The sequence below is a fragment of the Sorex araneus genome, chromosome 4, assembly GCF_027595985.1.
Source record: "Sorex araneus isolate mSorAra2 chromosome 4, mSorAra2.pri, whole genome shotgun sequence".
Taxonomy (NCBI): domain Eukaryota; kingdom Metazoa; phylum Chordata; class Mammalia; order Eulipotyphla; family Soricidae; genus Sorex; species Sorex araneus.
In genome coordinates this window covers 133,190,488-133,215,334 of record NC_073305.1, presented here as the reverse complement: position 1 = coordinate 133,215,334, position 24,847 = coordinate 133,190,488, and the positions used below count along the sequence as shown (strand labels likewise).

Genomic DNA, 24,847 nt, shown 5'->3' with positions numbered 1-24,847 from the left:
CGAAAAAAAAATTCTTCCTAACTTCTGCGGGGCGGGAGGTGGTGGTGGGGGGGACTTTCTAGAACACTAACACACGAAACTCGACTATAAATATTCTATCACAACTGTCACCATCCTAGATTAAAGGTAAGAAACAACTGTACCTGTTAATAACCTAAGTCAAGCACTGGACATTCGCTTACGTGTCGCTTACAGTGCACGTGTTAAAGTCAAGTTCCCGGTAGAAAAGCAAGGAGCTTCCATTCTCCCTGCAGCAAACAGTATAAATTAACCATTCCGCCCCCCACCCCCTTCCCGGGAGCGATCCTCCTCCCTTCCTCCCTCCGCCCTATTTTAAATGTAGATAGAGCAACTCCAGTCTTTTGAATTTGAAGGGCTGCTATCTCGGCCCCATTCTTTTCATCATCCTGTTTTGAATGACAGAGCATGTATGGATTCTTTTTATAAAAAAAAAAAAAGCCCCCACTCCCCACGCAAAGCACGGTCCTCCGGGCTTGCGGGCTCCTTTTGCATAGCAATTAGTCTGGAAGATCCGACTCTCCAAATACACTTCGAGAACGTTCCTCGCAGTGCCTCCGAGGTCTCCGTGTCTTTTGAGTTTCCAACCCAAAGGGGAGGAACCTGCATAATGACTAAATTCCCAGTCGGCGTGATCTGCGCGACACGGTAATCCTAAACTATACGTTAATTCAAGCTCTCCCCGGCGCCCGGGCAGCGGGGCCGGCAAGCATATGCCTTCTTTTAAAAAATCTATTCTACCTATTCACTGACCGCGCGGGGCCGGCCACATGGTCCGCCCCGGCAGCCAGTCAGCTGTGAGCAGCAGATGGGATCATTTGCATTTTCCTTTTTCTACTTTCCGCGATCGGCAAATTGACGGATTTAAACTTTATTTCTTTATCTTTCTCTCTCTCTCTTTTTTTTTAACGTTCTCATTGTTCGCCTTGAAATAAAAGTGGTTTCACTGATGGGTGGGGCTTCCCTGACCTTCACAAACCACACCCCTTTAAAAAAAAAAGTCTCCGAGACTTTGGAGAAAATGCCCGTGGGGTAGTTTCCTACTTATCCTCTCGGAATCTACGCGTTAGGAATAGAAAGCGGCAACCTGGGGAGCCGTCGGTGCCTCGTGGGTTTCTATTTTTAAGCGCTCGCTGCCGTGGTCTCGTGGGCCCGTCGGTGGCGGGCGGGTCCGGCGCGCGGACGCGCCTCTGAGTTTCTCGCTGCGCACCCCTCAAAAAACCAAAAAAACCCACAGAAAACAAGCCCAACTTGGGGAGTTGGGAATCGAAGGCGGATACCGAGCTCCGAGCCTCAGCAACCCAGGGCGGCCACCCCGCCGGGCGGGGGGAGTGGCCAGCGCCGGCGTTTCCCAGCACCGGGGTCGCTCTCCCGCGGTCCGCCCGGCTGCATGCCGGGGGCTGGAGGGGGCCACCCGGCTGCCCGCGCGCGCGCGCGCTCCCCGGCGCTTTTGTGCCCGGCGCGGCTCAGAAACACTCCGGGGAGGGGGGGGAGTGGGGGTGGGAGTTGGGGGGCTTGAGACGGTGGGCCCGGGTCCTCCTGGCTCGGCTGCCCCCCTCATGCGGGAGAAGTTGCGGGTGCGAGGGGAGGGAACAGTCAACCCCGCACGCTTAAGCGTCCCGCGGAAAAGAAAGTAACAAAAGCAAAGCACCCCTGCCCCAAAATAAGTGAGGGGGCGAAAACATTTAAATTTAAAAAAGAAAAAAAAAAAGGGGTTTTCGGGTCAAAACTCCTCGGGTCCGAGAGCACGTTTTCGAGAGAAATGAGTGGCGCGGAGAGGACGCACGTTGCGTGCCGGGGACATTGTTGTTGGGCGGCGCGGCGGTGGCGGGCGCGCCGTGGGTGCGTGGCCGCCGCGCGCCCCCCGCGCCCCCCGCCCCGGCGCAGGAGGCAGCGGGCGCGCGGGCCCACGTGGAGCGGCGCGGCGGCGGCGGCGGCCGAGCGCGCCGGGCCCGCCGGGCTCCCCGGAGCGCGCGCCCCAAGCTCCCCGCCGCGGCCGTTCACGCCCGAGCGCCGCTGCCGGTCCCGCGTGTGCCCCGCTGAGGGGGAGGGGCGGGCCGGGGGTGGGGGCGGAGGGGTTGTGGTTCCACTGCAGCGGGGGCTCTTGTGTCCTTGTGCGGAAATGACACACGGAGTCCCGTCACGTCACGCGAGAGCGCAGCGCACGGACACACACAAAGAGGGGAAAATACACGGCGCCCGCCCGCCAACCCCCAGCACCTCCCCGGGCCGCCCCGGCCAGGCCCCTCTCGGCGCGCGCGGCGCCCCCACTCCCCGGCCCCGCGCTTCTCCCCCCCTCCCCACGTGGCGCCCCAAACTCGGCGCGGGCCCGCTCTGCAAAGTCCAGAACTCGTGTCCCAGGTAAGTGCGGGGCGGATCCAGCCGGCCGCGCGGCGGCGGCGGCGGCGGCGGCTCCGGCTCCAGCTCCGGGGCGGCACACGGACGGGAGAGTGTGGTGGCTGCAACATCCATGCCGGGGTGGGGGGCGGGAGCAGGGGAGGGGACGCGGGGAAGGGGGGGCGGCTGCCGCCGCGGCGGCTCCGAGCGTGCCCGCCGGGAGGAGCGGCGCCTACCCCCGCGCACGGGGCCGAGCCGAGCCGCCCGAGCCGGGGCACCCCGGGCGCCCACGGGCTCGCCGCGCCCATTGTGCCGCGCGCGCCCCTTTGTGCCCGCTCGGAACGCGGCGGCACCATGGCGTTCCGGGGGGTGGGGGGGGAAGCACGCGCGCCGTCGCCGCGCTCGCGCGGGGGGCCTCCGAGGGCTGGCGGCGGCGCGGGCGGGGGGACGCGGAGTGGAACGGTCCGCGCCGCCGCCTCGCCGCGCCCCACTCGCGCCGCGCGCCGGGCCCCGCGCACCCCCGCCGCGGCCGCCGCGATGGAGCGGCCGGGGCCGCCGGAAGGCTCGGGCGCGGTGGGCGCCTCGGCGCTCGTGCTCGGCCGGCTGGCTGGCGGTGGCGCGGGGTGGGGGACACTGCTCGGCGTGGAGGAGGAGGCGGCGGAGGAGGCGGAGGAGAAAGGGGTGTCGGAGCCGAGGGGCGGGGACTGCAGGGAGATGCCGAGCCGCGAGCTGCAGGCCCGGGGACCCGCCGCGCCGAGGGGACGTTGCCTCCGGAGGCTGCAAATGGAGCGAGGCCGGCCGGGAGCGGGCAGGGACGAGCCCCGCCGCCAGGGGGCGCAGCGCTCCCTCCCGGGCTGTCCACGGCGTGCTTCGCGGGTTCCCGCTGCTGCCCAGGAGGCCGGGGGCGGGCCCGGCGCATGGTGTGGGGGAGGGGGGGACGGGTGGACCCCGGCTGGAGCGAGGCCTGGCGGACCGGCCGCGGAGCTTGGCACGCGGGGTGCCCGGCGCCCTCGTGACCACCTTGCGCTGTTTGGGTTTTTTTTTTTTTTTCGAAAACGTGGTTTCCCACGCAGATCTGGCACTGGTCGGCAAGGCGCGCTGCGAAAAACGGGCGAGGGTCTCCCGTGCCGCGACCTCGTCCTTTCCTTTTCAACAGGTGTGTTGGCAGAGGAGGTCATCGGGTCTAGATGGCTCAGGTGACCCCGTCTGGAAGGAGTTGAAAACACGCACAGGCCGACCGGGCTATGCCTTTCGTGGAACTGGGTTCCGCACTTGGGGGGGGGGGTCGGCAATGTCCTCCTTAGCCTGTTTTGGGGGACGTGGGGAGTTAGTGAGAGCGGGGGGGCTGGGGTGTTGATCTCACCTCAGCGGTGTTCGGGGATTTACTCCCAGCGCTGCTGGGGAGAGGGTCCGGGGGCGGGGGCGAAACACCAAAGGCCACAGGCCGTGCCGGGAGTCGAACCTGGGTGGCCCTGAGCGCCTTAATCCCCCGCATTCTATCCAGCCCCTCAACTTTGCTCCTCTTCAAGGAAGTTGCACAAGTCTAAGGCGCTGCAGGGCCCGAAGTGCAGGAAACTGAGGCTCGGAAGTGAGCTGTCTGCGGATCCCCGGAGATAAGGGGGGGCAGGATTGGAGATTTCTTTTGTGATGTACTCCCCCAACCCCACCTCCTGCGGGGGTGGGGGGTTGTTTGTTTCTCTAAATCCTGCATCCCGAGTTTCCGGTTTCCTATAGCTGTTGTGAGTATCCCTTTGCAGGAGTCTTGCCTTTCTTAAACTCTTGAGGTTTGCACGACCCAGCCTCTGATACATTTAGTAGGTGCTCAGTAAACTCTTGTTCCATAAATTAAGAGCCCCCTGGATTCTAGAAGCAAGCCCGTTCCCACGAGCGGCCGGGCTCTTGCCCTTAGTAGATGAATCACAGCGCACCCACCTGTGTTGAGAACTGTGGATTTTGCCAGAGAGGCAGCCCCCTCCCTCCTCGAAGTAATTTTTTTTTTTTTTTTTTTTTTTTGCTTTCTGAGTCACACCTGGCGATGCATAGAGGTTACTCCTGGCTTTGCACTCAGGAATCACTCCTGGCGGTGCTCAGGGGATGCTGGGAATCGAACCCGGGTTGGCCGCGTGCAAGGCAAACGCCCTACCCGCTGTGCTATTGCTCCAGCCCCTCCTCGAAGTAATTTAATAGAAAACTCGTCAATGCCCCCTACCCTACATATACACCCCGCACACGGACAAAGCACTTAGCAGCAGTCTTACTTACCTGCAGACACATCCACATCCCAGTAACCATTCAAAGACTCGTTTTCTTGTCGCTGTCACATTGGGTCACTTCTTGGTTCCTGAACACCCTCTCCATGAGCAAGAGAGTAATAATGTCGACTTAATAAGGAGAAGAATTCAAATTCTGTCTAGACTGGGGCTTGCTTAGGTGAAACTTAAACTCCTTGCCGGAATGTCTTTTTATTTATTTTTTGAGTGTATGTGGGGGGAGCACACTGTTTATTGGCAGTGTCTGGGAATCCTGCCTTGCCCTGACCTATACTTGAAAATTTGCTCCAGCTCTAACCTCTCTCCTCCTAGAAATGGCACTTTTTTTTCCATTTAATTTTTTAAAATTGAATCACATTTACAAAGTTGTTCATGGGGATTTCAGTCATATAATGTTCTAACACCTGTCTCTTCACAGTGTACTTTTCCCACCACCAGTGGTCCCAGTTTCCCTCCCACCCCCTACCCTTTGTCCCACTGCCTGTCACTAGGCAGGCACTCCCTCCCCTTTCTCAGGCCTTATGGTTTGCAAAGGTTATATCAGGTATATCCCTTTACCTATGCCCTTCACCTTCTCCCCTCCCCCCACTCTGTGGCAAACTTCCAACCATTGACCTGTCCTCCCTTCCCCTGTTTACCCTCACCTTGGATATTAATATTAGTCTCATGCTGTGCATACATACATACATACATATATACATATAAAATCCCACAAATGAATGCAGTCGGTCTATACCTGTCCCTCCTTCTCTTTTCACTTAACATAATACTCTCCATTTTAGTCCATTTATAAGCAAAAGAAATGACACTTTTTTTTTTTTTTTGGTTTTTGGTTTTTGGGTCACACCGGCGATGCACAGGGGTTACTCCTGGCTCTGCACTCAGGAATTACTCCTGGAGGTGCTTGGGGGACCATATGAGATGCTGATGCTGGGATTTGAACCCGGGTCAGCCGTGTGCAAGGCAAACGCCTTACCTGCTATACTATCACTCCAGCCCCCAGAAATGACACTTTTTAATCTTAATTCTCTTTTTGTGATGCTGAGAAAAAACTTTTTCAGCAGGGTGGAATGCTGAAGCAAGAAGGGATTTTTTCCCCCCCTGTTAATTTTTTTCCCCCCATTTCTTTTCTTTTGGGCCACACCCCTGGATGCTCAGGGCCTCTATGCCGGGAATCACTTCTGGGGGTTTGGGGGGATGAGGATGACCATATGAAATTGAACCTGAGTCAGCCGTACGCCAAGCCAGCACCTTAATCCACTGTACCAGTTCCTGTTTAAAATTTCTTTTTTTTTTTTTTTGCTTTTTGGGTCACACCGGGCGATGCTCAGGGGTTACTCTGGCTTTGCACTCAGGAATCACTCCTGGCAGTGCTCAGGGGACCATGTGGGATGGGAATTGAACCCGGGCCGGTCGAATGCAAGGCAAACGCCCTACCCGCTATGCTATCGCTGCAACCCCTAAAATTTCTTTAAAAACTTTTTTTTGGGGTGTTGTGGGGTGCAGCAGTGCTTGGGGTGGGAGGTATTGATAGACTATCTGTGGTGCTAGATTCAGAGCTTGGCCAGTGAAGCTGTGTGCAAGGCACCGAGTGCCTGAGTATTGGTACTGTCCAGCCTGGGTTGTTGGTGTGGGGTGTGGGGAGGAGATAGTGGCATTTGGGCCACACCTGTTGATATTCAGAGGCTACTTCTGGTTCTGAGTTCAGGTGTGCTTGGGGGACAATTTTTAGTGCCAGGGATCCAGCCAGGTTGGGTTCCGTGCAAGTCAGGTGCTTCACCCATGTTCTCTCTCCAGCCCATGATACAAGCTTGAATTAGATAGAAACTAAGATCAAAACCTTCAAATGCCTCATCTCATTTTGAGGAAATAGGAGGCTGCTGGCCAACCAGCAAAAATAATTTGGCATTGGAGTTCAGGAGGAGGAAGGGCTAGAGTGATACTACAGCAGGACTTTGCTTTGCATGCGGCTGACCTGATCCCCAGCATCCCATGTGTCCCCTGAACATCGCCAGGTGTGACCCCTTCATCCCCCTCCCCCCAAATAAAACAAAAACAGGAGGTTGGGGTGTGTAACGTTTTGTTCTGGCCCCTTTGGAGACAGGTGGTGGAGTTAGGGTTGTTGCTGTATTTGTTGTGCCTCTATTGACTGACACAAGTAGTTTGGGGGAAATAAATTCTTGTCAAATCACTCTTTGGGGTATTTGCTCTTTCCTCCAGTGTTTTGTGGGAGGCTCCCAGACAGAGCTCCAGGAAAGAGGGGCGTCTACTCTGTGTGCGTCTGACCGCTCGCTCCAGCCCAGCAATGGGTGCTGCTGCCCAGGTCCTGTGCTGTCAGGGCCTCGCAGGGACCGAATTCAGGGCCTTGCGCATGCACTGCACAGCCTACGTTCCCTTCAAGGTGTTTCCCCCGCCCTGTATCCTCTTCCCCATGGCAGGGATGGGAACAAGTGTTGGAGCTGTATATGCCACCACCCCTCCCCACCCCCACTTCCCGTACATTTTCACTGTATTTCTGTCATTCTGTTGATCATCGATTTGCTTGAGTGGGCCCAGTAACATCTCCATTCGTCCAAGCCCTGAGATTTTAACAGCCTCTCTTTACTCGTCCTTCCCAACGGTGCCGTATTGGAGGCTCTTTCAGGGTCAGGGGAATGAGACTCATCATTGTTACTGTTTTTGGCATATGAATACGCCATGGGGCGCTTGCCAGGCTCTTCCATGTGGGCAGGAAATTTTCTGTAGCTTGCCAGGTTCTCCAAGAGGGAGAACTAGGCTATAAGAGGTCACGCTGCTGCACATGCGGCCACAAGCTTCCGGGAGCTTAGTTTTATAGTCTCTGGATCTTGGCTGTTGATTGGATTACACGGCACGGACACGATGCAGGGAGGGGGCATTTTGTGGGTGTGACTGCCTAGCTGCTGGAAAACGGCGAGTCTGGATGGAGGAGGCCCAGTCCCGATTCGAGCAGGCTTGGAGATTTCAGCCCCAGGTTCCGCACATCTGGGTTCCTCTGCCAGTTCCTTCATGTGTGAGGCTCGTCCAAGTGTGTGGAGAGTGACCTTGAGCATGGTTGTGGCTGGATTCTGTACATTTTATTGTATGGTAGCGCTGCACTGTCATCCCATTATTCATCCATTTACTCAAGTGGGCACCAGTAATGTCTCCGTTGTGAGACTTGTTACTGTTTTTGGCATATCGAATACACCACGGGTAGCTTGCCAGGCTCTGCTGTGTGGGCGGGATACTCTCTGTAGCTTGCCGAGCTCTCCGAGAGGTGTGGAGGAATCAAATCCGGGTTGGCCGAGTGCAAGGCAAACGCCCAACCTGCTGTGCTCCAGTCCTATTATAGCATAGGATTTAGACACACCAAAATTTCCTGTGCCCCAGAGTTGAAAACCTGTGCTCTGAGCATGTCTTGCTCTTTATGTTTGTTTTGGGGCCAAACCCTCTAGGCTCTGCCCTTAGGAATTGCTCCTGGTGGTGCTCGGGGGGCCATATGGGATGCCAGGAATAGGATGGACTCGATCAGCAGCTGTGTGCAGGGCAAACGCCCCCCCTGCTGTGTTGTCGCTCCCTGATGCCCTGGCCATACTTCGACCTCCCCCCAACCCCCCTTTGGCTGCTGTGCCTCTCTTCCTTCTGTGCTTTTCTTCTTCAGGGTGCTCCACTGTTTCCTACAGATCATGATTTCAGCCCAGACCTCTTGTGGTTTCTGACCCTGCCTCCCTGCCACATCATGTGCCCTCTTCCTGCCAAGCTGCCAGTGCTCTGTGCGGGCCTCAGGCCTGCCGGGTGTTACACAGGAGAGGTGCTTCACTGCTCAGTAACATGGACTGGCCGCCTCCTCACAGAGTGGCCAGGCTTTTATGAACCTCTGTGCGTGGGGGAGGGGTGTGCACACGCGTGCACTTGTCATGTTGTTCAGTCCCGGAGACAGAACCCCCAGGGACTCGCATGTGCAAGGCAAGTGCTCCTGCTGAGCCCCTTTATTCATCTCTGTCATTACCCTGCAGTTCTATGGAATTTCAGTGGTCTAGCTTTACACCCCATGCCAAGCTACACGTGCAGGACTCTCCCTATACCCATCACCGAAGTTTCAATGACAAGCCTATTTATATATTAAGTTATGGGTTTTGGGGGTCACACTGGACTGTGCTCAGGGCTTATTCTCCTGGCACTGTGCCTGGCACTGTGCTCAGGGGTCCTCCTGGCTGTGCTCAGGGGACCGTATGTGGTGTTGGAATTGAAATGGGGTCAGCTGCTTGCAAGACAAGTGCTTTGGCCCCTTAGTTGACTTTCAGAGATTTACTTTTGGCTTCTCATTACAGAGAAACAGGCTTTTTGGCTCTCTAAGTGAAACTATCTTCTGATTCACTGGATCTTAGGAAGATTTTCTTTCTTTCTTTCATATTACTTTTTAATTTTTTTCTTTCTGGGTCACACCCAGCGATGCTCAGGGGTTGTTACTTCTGGCTCTGCACTCAGGTTCTGCGGTGCTTAGGGGATATTGGACGTGGGGGATTGAACCCACTGTACTATCGCTCTGGCCCCTCTTTAATGTTTCTTTGCTGGGTGGGGGTTGGGTCACATCCAGGTGTGGACTATTCCTGGTTCTGGGCTCAGGAGTGACCCCTGGTGGTTCTCCGGGCCCACATGCAGTGCTCGGGATCAAATCGGGGTTAGGCATCTGCTAGGCAAGCTCTTCCTTATCCTCTGTACTACCTCTCCGGCCTGAGCTTACATTTTTTGGGGGGGCGCGGGGGGGGGTGCAGTTTTCAGTCAGCTGTGCCAGCGGTTCAGTACAGGGACTGGAGGGTCTGGTGGTACCTAAAACCCCTCAGCTACTCGGTATTGCTTGGATTGGGGAGGAGGGTGTCTCGTGATTTTTTTTTAAAACCCTAACAACTGTTCCTGTTTGTGATTTTCTGCCAACACTGATCAGTGGAGCAGTTTCTCTATCAGCGCACATATGCATTGGTTGTGCCCTCAAATAAATCACTTCCTGATCTTTTACCGTGTCCAGGGGGCTGCAGGTTTGAGCACAGAGCAAGTCAAGCAAAGAACGGCCGCTCAGTGCTGATGTGCGCTGTGCTCCCGTGGCTGCTTGACTACACTCGGAAAAGTGGGAAGCACAGAGCAGGGTCAGCTTATACCTCCCGGGAATTAGTCACCAGGTCCAGGCAGGCAGTCCCCTGGGCATCTGCTGGGCAGTGCCAGCCTCTTGCTCCCCTCCCTCCCCTCTCTCCTCATTCTTCTCTCCCTTCCTCCTTGCCCATTTCATCCCCCCTTTCCTCCCTCCTGTCCTCCTCCCCTCATCCTTTTTCTCCCCTTCCCTGCTCCCACCTGCCTGCCTGCCCTCCTTCCCATTTCTCCCTTCCCTTCCTCCTCCCCGCTTCCCCTTCCTCCCCCCACCATCTCTCTCCCTCTTCTCTTCTTTCCTCCTATTCTTTCCTCTTCCTTTCTGTCTTCCCCCTTTCCTCCTCCCCACTTCCCCTTGCCCCCTTCCCCCTGCCCCCTTCCGCCTTCCCTCCCTGCACCCAGTGTCTGGATGTCCTGGTTAGATTCCCTGCTGGCCCTGCAACAGAACTCTGGCTGCTGGGGTGGCGGGGGTGGGGGGGTGGGGGGGCAGGCGCCGGGAGCAGAGGCACAGAGCCCCTCGGTGGAGACGCCCTTCCCTCCTCCCCTCCGTCCCATTCACAGAGGCCCCTCGGGAGGGTGGCCTGAGATGGTTCTGGCCAGCAGGCATGTGCGCTGTACTCCCACCAAATATGACAGGCGTCGACAATTACAGCTTTAGGAAAGCTCGGAGAAAATTGCCCTGGTTTATTGAGGACTGCTATTTTCCCAACTGCATTTACAGATGTGTCTAAAAATAAAAACAAATTGCAGACATGTCCAGCAGAGTCCCACGGGCAGCGTGCCAGTGCCAAGAGGGCGGGGCCTGAGAGCGCCCTGGCTGGGGAGCGGAGCCCCCGGCCTCCTGCAAGGGCTGGCTTGGGGATGTTCCGCTTACTTCATCTCACCCCCCTTCCCCTTCCTTTGTTTCCTCTGTCTGAAAGTTCCTAAGCTTCTCGAAGCTTTCAGTCATCCCATTTAATTTTGCACTTTAAAAAACTATGCACTTCAAGCATCTTTTTTACCTCCCTCTGAAAACCTAATGGCTAACGTACTGAGTGTTCTATGCCCGGCACTTTATCCTCCAATCCTTGAGGCAGGGCAGGACACTCAGCTCCTTGACAGAAGAAAGACCTGGGGGAGGGAGAAGCAACTTGCCCACTCAGAGGAGAAGGCCGGTGGAGCAGGGGCATTCCCAGGGCTCTGCCCCTCTGAGATCTACAGAGAACCCCACTGTTTGGAGATAGCAGCAGTCCCAGTCTTGGGAGTCTCAGGGTTTATGAAACCTTTTCCACCACCCCCATTTTTTTGTTTGGGGGTGGGCATCATACCTAGCAATGCTTAGGGGTTACTCCTGGCTCTGCACTCAGGAATTACTCCTGGTGGTGCTTGGAGGACCATTTGGGATGCTAGGGATCGAACCACGGTCAGCCACATGCAAGGCAAACTCCCTATCCTTTGCACTATTGCTCTGGCCCCACTCCCGCTTTTATTTGTGGATGGAAGCCCACCTGGAGATGCTTTGGGCTTACTCCTAGCTCTGCACTCAGGAATCACTCTGGCGGTGCTTGGGGGACCATGTGGGATGCTGGGAATCTAACCAAGGTTGGTCACACGCAAGGCTAGTGCCCTACCTGCTGTACTATCACTCCAGCCTCTTGTGACCTCTTTTTCTGCTCAAAAAATGTCAATGTGGGGCTGGAGTGATAGTACAGCGGGTAGGGCGTTTGCCTTGCATGTGGCCGACCCGGGTTTGATTCCCAGCATCTCATATGGTCTCCTGAGCACCACCAGGGGAGCAATTGCCAGGGGTAATTCCTGAGTGCAGAGCCAGGAGTAACCCCTGTGCATCACTGGGTGTGATCCCCCTCCAAAAAGCAACCAACTAAACAAAAAAAAAAGTCGATGTGACCTCTGGAAACAGATGTAGAAAATAGATACACAAATAAAAAATTGACACATAATTATACAGAAATTTAAAATGGGCTGGAGGAAGAGCTCACTGAGCTGAGCAGAGGCCTTCCCTAGGGGAAGCTTGTGGTTGTTTCTGACACCACTCAATCCACCGAGCACCAAGCCAGGAGTGACTCAAACATTTAAATCTTTTTTTTTTTTTTCTGATGCCAGGGATTTACTCAGTTTTTCACAATGTTCAAGACATGGGCTCTATCCCAAGGCTCTTAAATTGGTAGGATATTTTTTAGGACCTTCCTTTTCAGCACATTGAGTTGTGACCCACAGTTTAAGAAGCTGAACTTGGGGCTAGAGAGAGAGAAGGGCGGGCAGGGCACTTGCCTTACACACAGCCGGCCCGGGTTCGATCCCCGGCATTCCATATGGACTCCTGAGCACCGCCTTTGTGCAGAGTCAGGGAGTCAGGAGGTTTGCCCCCCCTTCCCCCCACACGGCTACAGCATCCATCTCACCTGGGTGCCTTGCCCCTGCATGAAGCCCAGTGAACTATGGAGGCAAGATGATGTCCAATCAGAGGGCAGCCTTAGCTCTCTCAGTCCGCTTCTCTGGAGAGGTTGGAATGAGGCCGTCGCCCCAGAGTCTGCTCCTTACCCGCTGGCTCCCGGTACCTCTGCCTTCACCCCACAAGTCAGGCACAGACTGCGGGACTCCCAGGTTCTCTGCCTGGAAGATTTCATGGGTTGACCCGGAGAGGCAGACCACAGAGCCGGTGCCGTGGGACTGTGAGCCACGGGCCTTGGTTTGGGGCTTGGGGCCACACTTGACTATACTCAGCTCAGGGCTTGCTCCCTGGCAGTGCTCTGGGGACCACATAATGCTGGGAATTGAACCCGGGGTTCCTGAAAGGGCAGCATGTGCTGTCTCCCTGGAGAGTTTGGGGGTGGCCGCACCTGGCAGTGCTGAGGGCTCACTCCTGCCTCTGTGCTTCAGGATAACTCCTGGGGGTGGAGGGCTTGGGGGGAGCTGAAGCCACCACAAGTGGTGTCGGGGGATTGAACTGCAGTTGAACCCCATGCACGGGAAGAGCCCAAGCTTCTGTGCTGTCTCTCCGACCCACTGTTCAGTTTCTAAAATTCCAGCATGGCTTGGGGCTGGGGAGAGAGCACGAGGTAACAGCACCTCAGATGCCTGGCTCTGTCCCCCAGACCCCTACCCCCTTACAGTGCTGCCGGGGTCACCCTAGTGGTTGCTGTTGCCACTGGGACCAGAACATTTAACCACCACCGGAAGGGGTGTTTGGGGCCCCCTGAGTACTGCTTGGGAAACCCCTCCCCGACTCAGTCAAATTGCTGTGACCTGTTGCTGCCACCCGCGGGGAGGCCGCTGTGACCGGGATTGAGTAAGGTTTTAGTCTTCCATTTCTGAAACTGTCCGTCTGCCCTGCAAGTACAGCCATCTCGGTGGTTTCAGCTGGTTCTGCCTGCCTGAGTGGCAGCCCCAGGACACTGACTCTCCAAGGACACCCCACAGGCTTGCCCTTGGGACCTTTAGGAGTCACCCCTGGTGTGTGTGGGGGCAGGACTTCCCCCATCAGGGCCTCTGCCCGCCCCACGGGGAGGCCCATCGTCTCGCTTCCCCTTTTGTGGAGATGAACTGGAGTGGGCTGACTGGGATTTGAGCCCAAGGCTTCAGGAAGCTGAGGACTTCCCATTTTTGGGTCTGCCTCTTGATGCTCCAGAGGAGCACGGAGCAATGTGCAGGGCGAAACCTTTATTTCTGACCCGGAGAGGCAGAGGCCCGAGTCCAGGGCCAGGCTGTGTCCCCTGCTCACTGCGGCCCAGAACACGAAGACTTTCCAGGCCCTTGTGTGAAGCCTCAGGCACAGCAGCCCCCCACCTCTCATTACCCCGTTCCCCACCTGCCCTTCCCTGCAGCCCCCAGCCTCCTCGCTGCCCTTCCACCCACATCCGCACTCCTTCGGCCAGAGCAGCCCTTGGGCTTGGGGGAGCTGGGGAGGGGGCCCAGGCACACAGGCAGCAGAGAGGCCCCTGCTAGCCCAGGAACTGCAGGGTGGCACCCCCATCCCCAGCTGCCACCGGTCTCTGCTTTCTCAGCCTACTCCACTAACAGCTCTTTCACCTGTTCCCTCCGGGCAAGGGAGGACCACCTCTTGCTGTGGGTCCCCTACCCCCATTTGTTGGTTTTTTTCATCCGTGGCTCCCTTGGAATATCCTGGGGCCCCACCCAGGCCTAAATCCCGGGCTGAGAAACATTGCTTGGCTGTAATACTGATCAAGAAATTTGGTGCAAAAAAAAAAAAAAAAAGAAATTTGTTGCAAGTTTTCTGTTTGTTCTTCTTCCATGAAGTTTAGTTTATTTTGAAAAGTGCTTCGAGTATCAGGCAAATACACTGAGAGAGTCTGTAAATAAACTCATCAGGAAATGTCATTTGTTCCTTGGACCACTCCTGATGGTGCTCAGGGCACCATATTGGTGCCAAGGGATGGAATCAGGGTTGGTTAGGTGCAAGACAAGCACCTTATCCCTGTGCTGTTTCTCTGACAACGTGTGTGTGTGGGGGGGGAGGGCGCGCAGGAAATGCCAGGAATGGAACCCTGGCCTCTTGCATATATACCATGTACTCTCTCCATCCAGATACACTCCCTACCACCTAGGCAGTGATGCAGGAGCACTCGTGAAATACTCTCGCTTTTCTGATGTATTGTTACATCATTTCTAGAAGTATCAATGTTTTAAGTGTTTGAACTTGAAGTCATTTGATTGTGTATCCTTAAGAACTTGTTGCTACATGTGCACCATACTTAGAATATGATCCTACTGGACAATAAGGGTGACAGATTTAGATTTTTTTATTTTATTATTACCAAAGAATTGCTTGCTCTTTGTGGAGTTATTTGGAAAGTAGAGGGAGCTGTGAAGGAAAAATCATCCATAATCCTCCTAATTGGATGTAATTAACAATTTGGCATATTTCCTTCCAACTGCTTTATGGCATTTTTTAATTACATAGCTGTGATATCCCCAGTGGACTTTGAAGTATGTTATTATTAACTGGGTAGCTCAGCAGTAAACAATTGATTCTGAATCTTTACATGTAAATTACTGCTTAGTTAGTTTTTGTCAATAGAGGTTTTGAAGTCATAAATTGATGTTAAGAAAATATTCAGAGGGAGAGGAGAGATAATACAGCTAGTGCAGAACATGCATTGCCGGCAGCTGACCCGGATTTGATCCTTGGCACTTCATATGGTCCCTGAATGCAGAGCCAGGAGTAAGCCCTGAGCTCGACCTGCCAGGTATGACCCCAAAACAAAACAAAAAATATATAGGACTTGGCTTCCTAACTTTCTGTAGTGGAAATAGCATAGTTACCAGAGGTGGCCCTATTCTATTCAGCTGTTTCTTTGCTCTTTCTCGGCAGCTTCTTCTGGATTTGATCAATAATTATTAGTGGCTGTAGCTGTAGACAGTCTTCTCCCAGGATTCCCTTTCCAGCCTGACCCTAAAATTAATTCCTGGTTGTGCTAAACCTAAAATCAGCTGCCAAGTGAAACATCTGGCCCGGGTTCTCTGCCCTTCTCACCTGTGCTGTGACCATGGATTCTCATTTTTAACTTAGGCGGCTTTGCAAGTGACTGAAAGATTTGCTTTGGATCTTTAAAATCTCAAAGTAGAGTTGGAGAGAGAGCTATGGGGGATGAATTAGTCATTTGATTGCAGGAGGCCCAAATATAACCCCCTAGGCACTATGGGATGCTCTGAGCCCCTCCAAGTGGTGCCCTCCCCAAAAGAAACAAAACCCACAAAAAACAAAATCCACAATTCATTAGCATTATTTCTCCCTTTGTCCTCAGGCAAGAAGCCTTTAGGTATATGTTTATAATTTCTTGTATCCAGATCATGAATTTCTGACCATTGGTGCCCTGCTCCACAGCAGTGGCATGTGGCCTCTGTGTTTTATTTGTTTTTGCTTTTTGGGTCACAGCCGGTGATGCTCAGGGATTACTCCTGGCTCTGCACTGAGGAATTACTCCTGGCGGTGCTCAGGAATTGAATGCTGGGATGCTGGGAATTGAACCTGGGTCAGATGCATGCAAGACAAACACACATACTAACGGTGCTATCGCTCTAGCCCTGGCCTCTGTGTTTCAAATGTGAGTTATGGTTGGTACAGAAATCCTCCTATCTTCTGGCCCCGGGGTCTGACAGCTCCTTCCTTTCTGCACCCTGATCTTCTGGTGTTTATTATACCCATCCTCTCAAGATCCCGCTTCTTGCCTGTCCTCTGCTCCCTGCCTGAGTGTGTTATGGGCCCTGTAATGGGAATAATTTCATCATTGACTGTACCCCTCACCCTCATGCCTCACCCAGCCCCAGGCAGGAAGAATGAGTGGGGTGGGGGAGGGGAGATTGGAGAGTGTTTCCTCTACCCCGGAGTCTCCAGCCCCCACACCTCTGAAACAGGATGATCTTTCAGCGCCCCTTTGGTTCTAAGTCTGTGCCTCAATTGCTCACTTGTGATGTGAGAAGGCAGTGTCTGGAACAGCCCCTACACCCCATGAGTGGGTAGCATCTTGTGTGAGCCTCATCTGGGCATGTGAGGAACTGGACAGGGAGCCTGCAGCTCCTCAGGGCTGCACACACCGGCCAGGTGGTCCTTCAGTCCCCACTGGGCCAGCTCGGGGCGGGCCCTTCCCCCACAACTTTACCCAGAGCCAGGAGACTCTTTTTTTTACCCTCTGCAGAAACGCCCTAGCACGCTCGTGATCAGTTAGCCTTTCCGGTCTCCTGTTCACTCCAAATCCTTGTCTCATGATCTGCTGCTGTGGAACTCAGGGAAACAAGTGACACCAAAATTTCCACGATACATTAAGTGGGAAGCAAAGGGAAGGAAGAGGAATTCTTTGTTCTTGTTGTTGAACCACCCTTGTGCTAAGCCCTAGCACTCAGGGCTTACTCCTCCTGGTTCTGTGCTCAACAGGAAACCGTATGTATGTCAGGGATTAAGCCAGGGTCAGGTGTGTGCAAAGTAGGTGCCTTAACCCCTGTAACATCTCTCTGACTCAAGAAACAGGAATCTGTGTTTTCCCCCCCCATGAATTTTGAGTCACATCCTGTAGCGCTCAGGACTGACTTCTGGCTCTGCACTCGGGGATCCGTCCTGGCGGGGCTTAGGGATCTATATGGGGTGCCAGGAATCAGACGCCCAGTAGGTCGTGTGCAAGGCACACAGACCCTGTCGCTGTGCTTTAGCCCTGGTCATTCAGTAGCACTTTCAAAGAACAATATGACTCCCCCAACAATCCTAGTGGAAAAAGTGGTGTTGCTTCTAATTTTGCAGATCTTGTTAATATGTGACTTCACAGAAGACTGAACTTTCTGCCTCTGTTCATGAGCCTTTGACGCTATGTCAAGCAGCCTCTGGCAAACTCTCCTGCACACCTGTGAGAGAGAAGCAGCAGTTAACAGTGACAGCTCTGGAAAATAGTTTTGTTCTATCAGCTGCTTTCCCCCTCCCCCCAGTCTTTCTACGCACAGCGCAGTGTCGTAGATTCTAGTCAGTTGGCCCTCCCCAAAGTAAAAAAGGCACCCGATTTGTACGCCTGCCCCCTTTCATGTTGCAAATATCGCCACTTTTATCATCGTGGCGACCTTTGAAGATCTGGGAAGAGATACGTAGTTTATTCAGCTTGGAGAAGCTGTAGTGGATCAAATTTTAGAGCCAGTCTGCAAAGACACCCAAAATGTCACCCTCAAGAGCAGCCTGGTGACTGGAGGACAGTGACTATTTTAATTAGACCTTTTTTTTTTTTTTTTGGGAGGGGTCACACCTGGCAATGCACAGGGGTTACTCCTGACTCATGCACTCAGGAATTACTCCTGGTGGGGCCGGAGCGATAGCACAGCGGGTAGGGCGTTTGCCTTGCACGCGGCCGACCCGGGTTCGATCCCCGGCATCCCATATGGTCCCCCAAGCACCGCCAGGAGTAGTTTCTGAGTGCAAAGCCAGGAGTAACCCCTGAGCATTGCTGGGTGTGACCCAAAAAGCAAAAAAAAAAAAAAAAAGGAATTACTCCTGGCAGTGCTCATGGGACCATATGGGATGCTGGGAATCGAACCCGGGTCAGCCGCATACAAGGCAAAGGCCTTGCCTGCTGTGCTATTGCTTTAGTCCCTAGACCTCTTTTTTTTAAAAAAACTTTATTTTTCTTTACTTCTTTGATTTGGGGCCAAACCCAGCAGTACTCAGGACTTACTCCTGTCTCTGCAGTCAGGAATCCTGGCAGTACTCGGGGACCATATGGGATGCTGAGGATAGAACTCGGGTTGGCTGCATGCAAAGCAAGCATCCCACCCACTATACAATCTTTCCAGTGAACTAATAAGACTTTTACATTCTGTGTGTATGTGGGGGTGGGAGTGTTCATGTTCACAAGCCTTCCGGGTTCCAACCCCAAACTTCACATATTCAAGCCTCAGCCTACTTTCCCCCCTGCCCCTCGACCCCCTGTTTGGTTTTTGAGCCACACCCAGCAGTACCCAGGGATTAGTACTGGCCCAAGCTCACGGATCACTCCTCTCAGAGTACCAGGCAACTACATGCAGGCTAGTACCCTACCCTCTGGACCATCTCTTTGGCTTCCTCAGTCTACCTTTACAACTTTGGAGTTTTCTTTTTTCCTTTTCTTTTGGGTTTTGGGCCACATTTGGCAGTGCCTGGGGGTGGTCCCTGGCTTTTTGCTTGGGGTTCATTCTAGCAGCACTCAGGGAACTGTGTGCAGTGCTGGGGACATGCAGATCACAGGTTAAGCCCATTGAGCTGTCTTCGGCCCTTTAATTTTGTTGAAGAGTTTTAGTCAAAAGAAAAAACGCTTTATGTGCGGGGTTGAGGTGGGGAGTAGAGAACACATCCAGAGGCACTTGGGGGTCACTGCTAATTCTGTCCTCAGGGGTCACTCCTGGTGATGCTGGAGATGGAACCCCAGCTTGCCGCTGTGAGGCCTGTGCTCCAGCCCTGAGCCATTATCTCCTGCCTTTCCATTTCTTAATACTACTTTTTTTTTTTTTGTGGGAGTGGGAAGGGGAACCCCAAATAACTCTTGGGCCAACATGGCCAAACCTGGGTGTGCTGGGTGGGTGGCTTGAGCCCAGTCACGCCTTACAGGGCTGCTCTACTCTACCGCTCAGACCCATCCAGTAATTAGTCGCAAGTGTCTGTGAAGGGTTCTCCCCTGTCTTCTGTCACACCTTTTGTATGATTGTCTTTTTTTTTACTTTTTTGGATCACATGCTATGATGATGCTCAAGGGTTACTCCTGGCTTTGTACTCAGGAATCACTCCTGGCATTGCTTGGGGGACCATATGGGATGCTGGGGATTGAACCTGGGTCGGCCGCGTGCAAAGTAAACGCCCTACTGTCACTGTACTGTCTGTCTGTCACTGTCCTGTCACTCCGCCCCCTGGTTATCTTCTTTGTGTTTTTGAGGCCACCCCGGCCTGCCATACTCAGGGTTTACCTCTGGCACTGCCCTCAGGGATTACTCCTGATAAGCTGGGGGACCAGATGGGATACTGGGGAACAAATCCAACTGCTGCCTGCAGGGCAAAATCCCTGTACCCTCTCTCTCCAGCCTCTTCCTTCACGCTTTCTCCCCTCCTCCCTGTTCAGTTGCTTGCTGATGTTCCCCTCCTACTTGCCCAGGTGCTTGATGGTGTCCCAGAGTCAGATTCAGTTTATCTCAGCATAGCACACTGAACCCCCTGCTACGTCATTGCCTCTGTGTGGCCAATCTGAACTTCACCCGCCATCTGCCTGCCCAGTGTAACGCCTTGCGACAGGACACATCCGAGTGGCTAAAGCATCCTGTTCTTTCAGGACTTTATGCCGACTCTCTTTTCTGTGCTTTTGTCCACTGGATGACTACCTTGTACCCTGCAGGGAGCACAGAAGTGACCCTCTCACATGATGCAGAACAGAGACTAGTTGGCATTTAAATAAATTAATATGTACCTGACAAGCTCTGCAACACCAAATGACTTTTGTACTGGTACCAGTGACTTGGCCTTAGACTTTCTAAGTCATTTGGTTGAAAAAGAAAAGGAAGAAAAATGTCTTTTTTTTTGCTTCCCAGATTAACCACTGGTTGGTTGTGCGTCTAGTTTGAGAGCCATTTTCCAATATGTCCTCAATTGTAGCATCAGTTGTGGTGTTTGTACTAGAGGCAGCCGTGAGGGCTGTGTGAGTTGGCACACTTGACCTTGTTCCTTTAAATCTTTCTTTTGGCTGTGTCAGGGCTTTCTGAGGGACAAGGACAGCCTTTCCTGGGGGAGAAAACTGACTTCAGAAACGTGTGATGGAGTCAGCTGCCCTGACCTTTTGAGACAACACGTGGTGTGAAGGTCTTGAAAAGCAGGGAATGTTAATGAGAAATTGGACTGAGGCCAGTAGGCAGAGGCCAGGCGATTCCAGGTCCTGGTCCCTCCCCCCACCTCCCCCAAAGGGGGTGGGCTCTGAGCACCTGGGGGGGTGCCTGGAAAGCCTGGAGTTTTTGCCGGGGTGCTCAGTGACCTTCCTGAAGCTGGGCGGGTAGCAGAAACTGCCAGTGGCAGCCGAGACCCAGCTGCTCTCTCCCCACCCGCGCCACAGCAGCAGGCACATGGCAGCTGGGGGATACTGGGAGTGGTCCCCACATTTCTCAGCGGCAGGAAATTGTACTCTGGGGTGGAGCAGAGCTGTAAGCTGAGAGCAGACAGGTTTTCCACGTCGCACCATGGAGATGCAGGAGATGGGGATGCTTTGTCTGGTGTTTGGTAGCGGTACCCAAGGCTAGAAAACCCTGCCTCGGCACCATCAGAAGAAGCAAGGCTTCTGTGGGTCTCTCCTGGACAGAGACTTAGTCTGAATTCTAATTCCAGTGTGACAAAAGGGGGAGCAAGTTGCCACTACCACTGCCTCCATCCCATCCCCTCCCCCCCTTCTTTCAAATGTTGAAAGATTTTAATTATCAACATGTTAGTTGTTTTTATTTGTTTGTTTTTGTTCTTAGGGCCACACCCGGCCATGCTGGGGGTGCTTGGGGGACAATATGGTGCCGGGGATTAAACCGCAGGGCTCCCACATGTGAAACACGTACTGTTGAGCTCTCCAGCCAAAATGTCACGAAAAACTTTTCTAGTCCCATCAAAGTGTAGTTGACAGAAGATAAGCATGTTTCTATGGTGTTTACCCTGACTTCCTTCTTTTGCAGAGGGTGGAAGCGAGACCCCAGCCCACTGCTTGTGCCCCGCCCCCAATCCAAACAGTTTGGGGTGAGAGATGCCCAGTGTGGGGCTGCAGGTGGCCCTGGGAACACCTGCCCTCACTCTTCGCCATAGAGGCCAGTGCAACTGGGCTGCCAGGTCTCGCACACTGGGCAAACCCCCACTCGCCAGCCAGCGCGGCTCCAGGCGGGGCCCCCACCTGCCACCTGTGTCCCACGCTCCATCCCTGTTAACCTCGAGTGCCCCTGGTCTATAAATGAACTTGCACATGCTTTTCAGTACTGCTGGGCTCCATGTCTTAAAGGCCACTCGCCCCTGTGAGTCTTCCCAGTCCTGCTGCCTCTCCTTCCCACTGCACGCTCTGACTGCAGAGGCACCTGGAATTCAGGTGCCTAGTCATCAGCTGCATCAGCACACGGCCAGGGTCCAGAGGATCTGCCTGCTTTCTTTCTCTCTCTTTCTCTCTCTTTCTTTCTTTCTCTTTCTTTCTTTCTTTCTTTCTCTCTCTCTCTCTCTCTCCCTCCCTCCCTCCCTCCCTCCCTCCCTCCCTCCCTTCCTTCCTCTTTCTTTCTTTCTTTCTTTCTTTCTTTCTTTCTTTCTTTCTTTCTTTCTTTCTTTCTTTCTTTCTTTCTTTCTTTCTCTTTCTTTTTCTCTCTTTCTTTCTTTCTTTCTTTCTTTCTTTCTTTCTTTCTTTCTTTCTTTCTTTCTTTCTTTCTTTCTTTCTTATTTTTATGTATTTATTTAAAAAAAATTTAATGAATCACTGTGAGGTACAGTTACAGATTTACAAGCTTTCGTGCTTACGTTTCAGTCATACAGTGATTGAGTATCCATCCCTCCACCAGTGCCCATTTTCCACCACCAATGTTCCCAGTATTCCTCCCACCACCCCCATCCCATCTACCCCATACCCCACCCCCTGCCTCTGCGGCAGGCACATTCTCTCTCTCTCTCTCTCTCTCTCTCTCTCTCTCCTTTTGAGTGTTATGGTTCGCAATACGGGTACTAAGTGGCCATCGTGTTCAGTCCGTAGTCTGCTTTCAGCACACATCTCTCCTCCCAAGCGAGCCCTCCAAGCATCATTTGCTTGGTGGTCCCTTCTCTATCTTAGCTGCCTTTTGCCCCCAGCATGTGAGAGGGCCTGTTTCCTGTGCCTTTCCTGAGCCCCCATGCCACCCCACATTTCCTTCCTGGCAGTGGCTGCCTCTCTGGCCCCAAGCTGCGTCTCAGGGAGTGGCATTGGGGCTGAAGGGAATGGTTCCTCCCCTCGCCTGCTCGTCTTCACGGGGCTCTGCCCAGGCTGTCTTCTCAGCAGCGCTTATTTTATTTTCAGATCCAATCAGCCTTTGAATGGTCTTTTTCTCTTTTTTTCTACTTAGCCACAGTTTGGTTTGCCATTTCTGGGGGAGAGGAGGAGGAATGCATGCGCAAGTGCCTGAGGATGTAGTGTTGCTTGGGGCTCTGCAATGCTGGGGGATTCCCGGGCCCATCCCCCCCAGCCAGCGTGGGCCTCTTCAGGGCTAGCACCCTTTGATGCGAAAGGAACGACTTGGTGCTGAGCTATGTCCCAGCCCCTGTGGTTTGCCTCTTGTTTTGGTTTTGTTGGTTTTGGTTTGCTCTGGGGTCACCCCTGCTCTGGGGCTTATTCCTAGCTCCTAGTAGTGCTCAGTGGACCCTGTGTGGTGCTGGGGTTTGAACCTGGGTCAGCTGCATGCAAAGTAGTTGCCCTAAGCTACCCTCCCACCATTCTGTGGTTTGCCTCTGATGATGCGATCCTTCCCTTCAGATTAATTCTCTTCCACCTGCCGGTTTTCCCACCTCTTCTGCCCTGCACGTTACCCTCCTGCCAGTCCTGACTCATTCATTCCTAGTCTGTCTGCTCTCCAGTTGGCAGGAAGTGTGCGGCTGTGCCATGGGTTTGCAAGGGCCCTGGCATATGTGCATTTTCTTGAGACCACCCCCCACCCGCCTCCCCATGGGCTGGCAGTCTGAAGAGTTTTGCTGACACCTGCTTACTAGTACTTCCTAATGCCCCACTCCCAGACACCCCCACTTCAGCTTATGTAACCAGAAGCAAAGACTTACTACCTTGGAATACTGTCGAAACATACAGGTGCCGCAATAAAATGCAGCTGTATGGGCTGGAGAGGGTAAGGTGTTTGCCTTGCACAGAGCTGACCTGGGTTCCTTCTCTGGCACCCCATATGCTTTACTGAGCCTTGACAGGGGTTTTCCCTGAGCACAGAGCCAGGGTAATCCCTGAGCACAGCCAGGTATATAGCCAAACCCATTCCCCCCCTCCCACCCAAAAAAAAACAAAGCAGTATCTTTTATTTTGGGGGGTCACACCCCACAATGCATAGGGGTTACTCCTGGCTCTGCACTCAGGAATTATTCCTGGGAATGCTCAGGGAACCATATGGGATGCTGGGAATCGAACCCAGGTCGGCTGCCTGCAAGGCAAACGCCCTACCCGCTGTGCTATCGCTCCAGCCCCCAAAGCAGTATCTTTAAATTTTTACCTCAGAAGTTGACCTTCTTCTTTTCCTTTTTTTTTTTTCTCTCTTTGAGTTACACCCAGCAGTGCCCACGGGTTACTCTTGGCTCTGCACTGAGGAATTACTCCTGGCGGTGCTTGGGACCATTTGGGATGTTGGGGATTGAACCCAGTTTGGCTGCGTCAAGGCAAACACCTACCCACTGTACTATTGCTCCGGCCCCTTGTCCTTCATTTTTATCTCACTAGTTTTTAGGAAATAGTTGATAAGCAGGAATTGTATTTTCAGTGTAATTCCAGCTTGAATACAACTTAAACTTGCATACCCCTTTAAAAATTAGTAATGCAGAGTTTAAGCACTGAGAATAATGCATTGCGTCGTATTCCTGTTCCTATTCTATTTGTTTTGTTTGGGGGCTTGGGGGCCACACTTGGCAGAGTTGAGGGATCACTCCTGGTGGTGCTCAGGGGATCTTATGTGGAGCAAGACATCAGACCAGGATCATCACAATGCAGGGCCAGCTCCTGACCTCTGTACTGTCTCCCCAGTTCTGTGCTGTGGGTTTTGTTGTTGTTTTGGCTTTTTTGGGTCACATCTGGTGATGCTCAGGGTTACTTTTGGCGGTGTTCAGGGGACCATATGGGATGCTGGGGATCGAATATGGGTCAGCTGTGTGCAAGGCAATCAGTCGCTCCAACCCCTGTGCTTCTGTTTGAAGATGTTTTATTGTTCTGTACATAGGTCACTGACACAGTGTTCTATCTTGCTTCCTCACCATCGCCACCCGCTTCATTTGACTCTTAAAAACAGTGATACAGGGCAGGGGAAGTAGATCAAAGGCCTAGTGCACATGCTCTGCAGGCAGGCTGGAGGCTTGAATTTGATTCCCAGGACTAGCCCCTGAGCACTGATGGGTGTGCCCCAAACACACACACACACACACACACACACACACACACACACACACACACAAAACACTGGAACACACCATCTCACACTATGCAGTGACTGACTCTGTAGGTGGCATCCTGCTGCTTTAGAGATGTTTCTTAGAAGAAGCCCCAAGTCCTCATCTCTTACCCTGAACCACAGTGACGACTCAGCTCCACGCTTGTGGGCCACACCTGCCCAGGGCCACAGAGAAGTCTGTTGCGAATGTTCTTCCAGGTGTTGCTCTTACACTTGCACCTTGTGAACTGTCACAAGGACATGGTGTCAGTTCCATGTGGGGCTCAGGGCTGGCTCTGCACCAGATCCCCATGGACGCTTGAGGTCTTTTAACATCTCCCCTGAAACACACACACACACACACACACACACACACACACACACACACACACACACACACACACAGCATCTTGCTTCTTGTGATTTGCTTCTATACCAGCACCATCAAGTAACAACAACAA

The 24,847-nt window shown here is 53.4% G+C and overlaps 1 protein-coding gene across 1 annotated transcript in view; it reads left to right on the top strand.

The window, feature by feature from the left end:
- The first annotated feature begins 2,103 nt into the window (after positions 1–2,103).
- Positions 2,104–24,847, top strand: part of BEND3 (BEN domain containing 3) — a 45,108-nt gene continuing 22,364 nt past the window's right edge. Inside the window, exon 1 of the mRNA XM_055135733.1 lies at positions 2,104–2,379. The gene's annotated coding sequence lies outside the window, so the exon portion shown is untranslated. The remainder of the gene's footprint in view (positions 2,380–24,847) is intronic.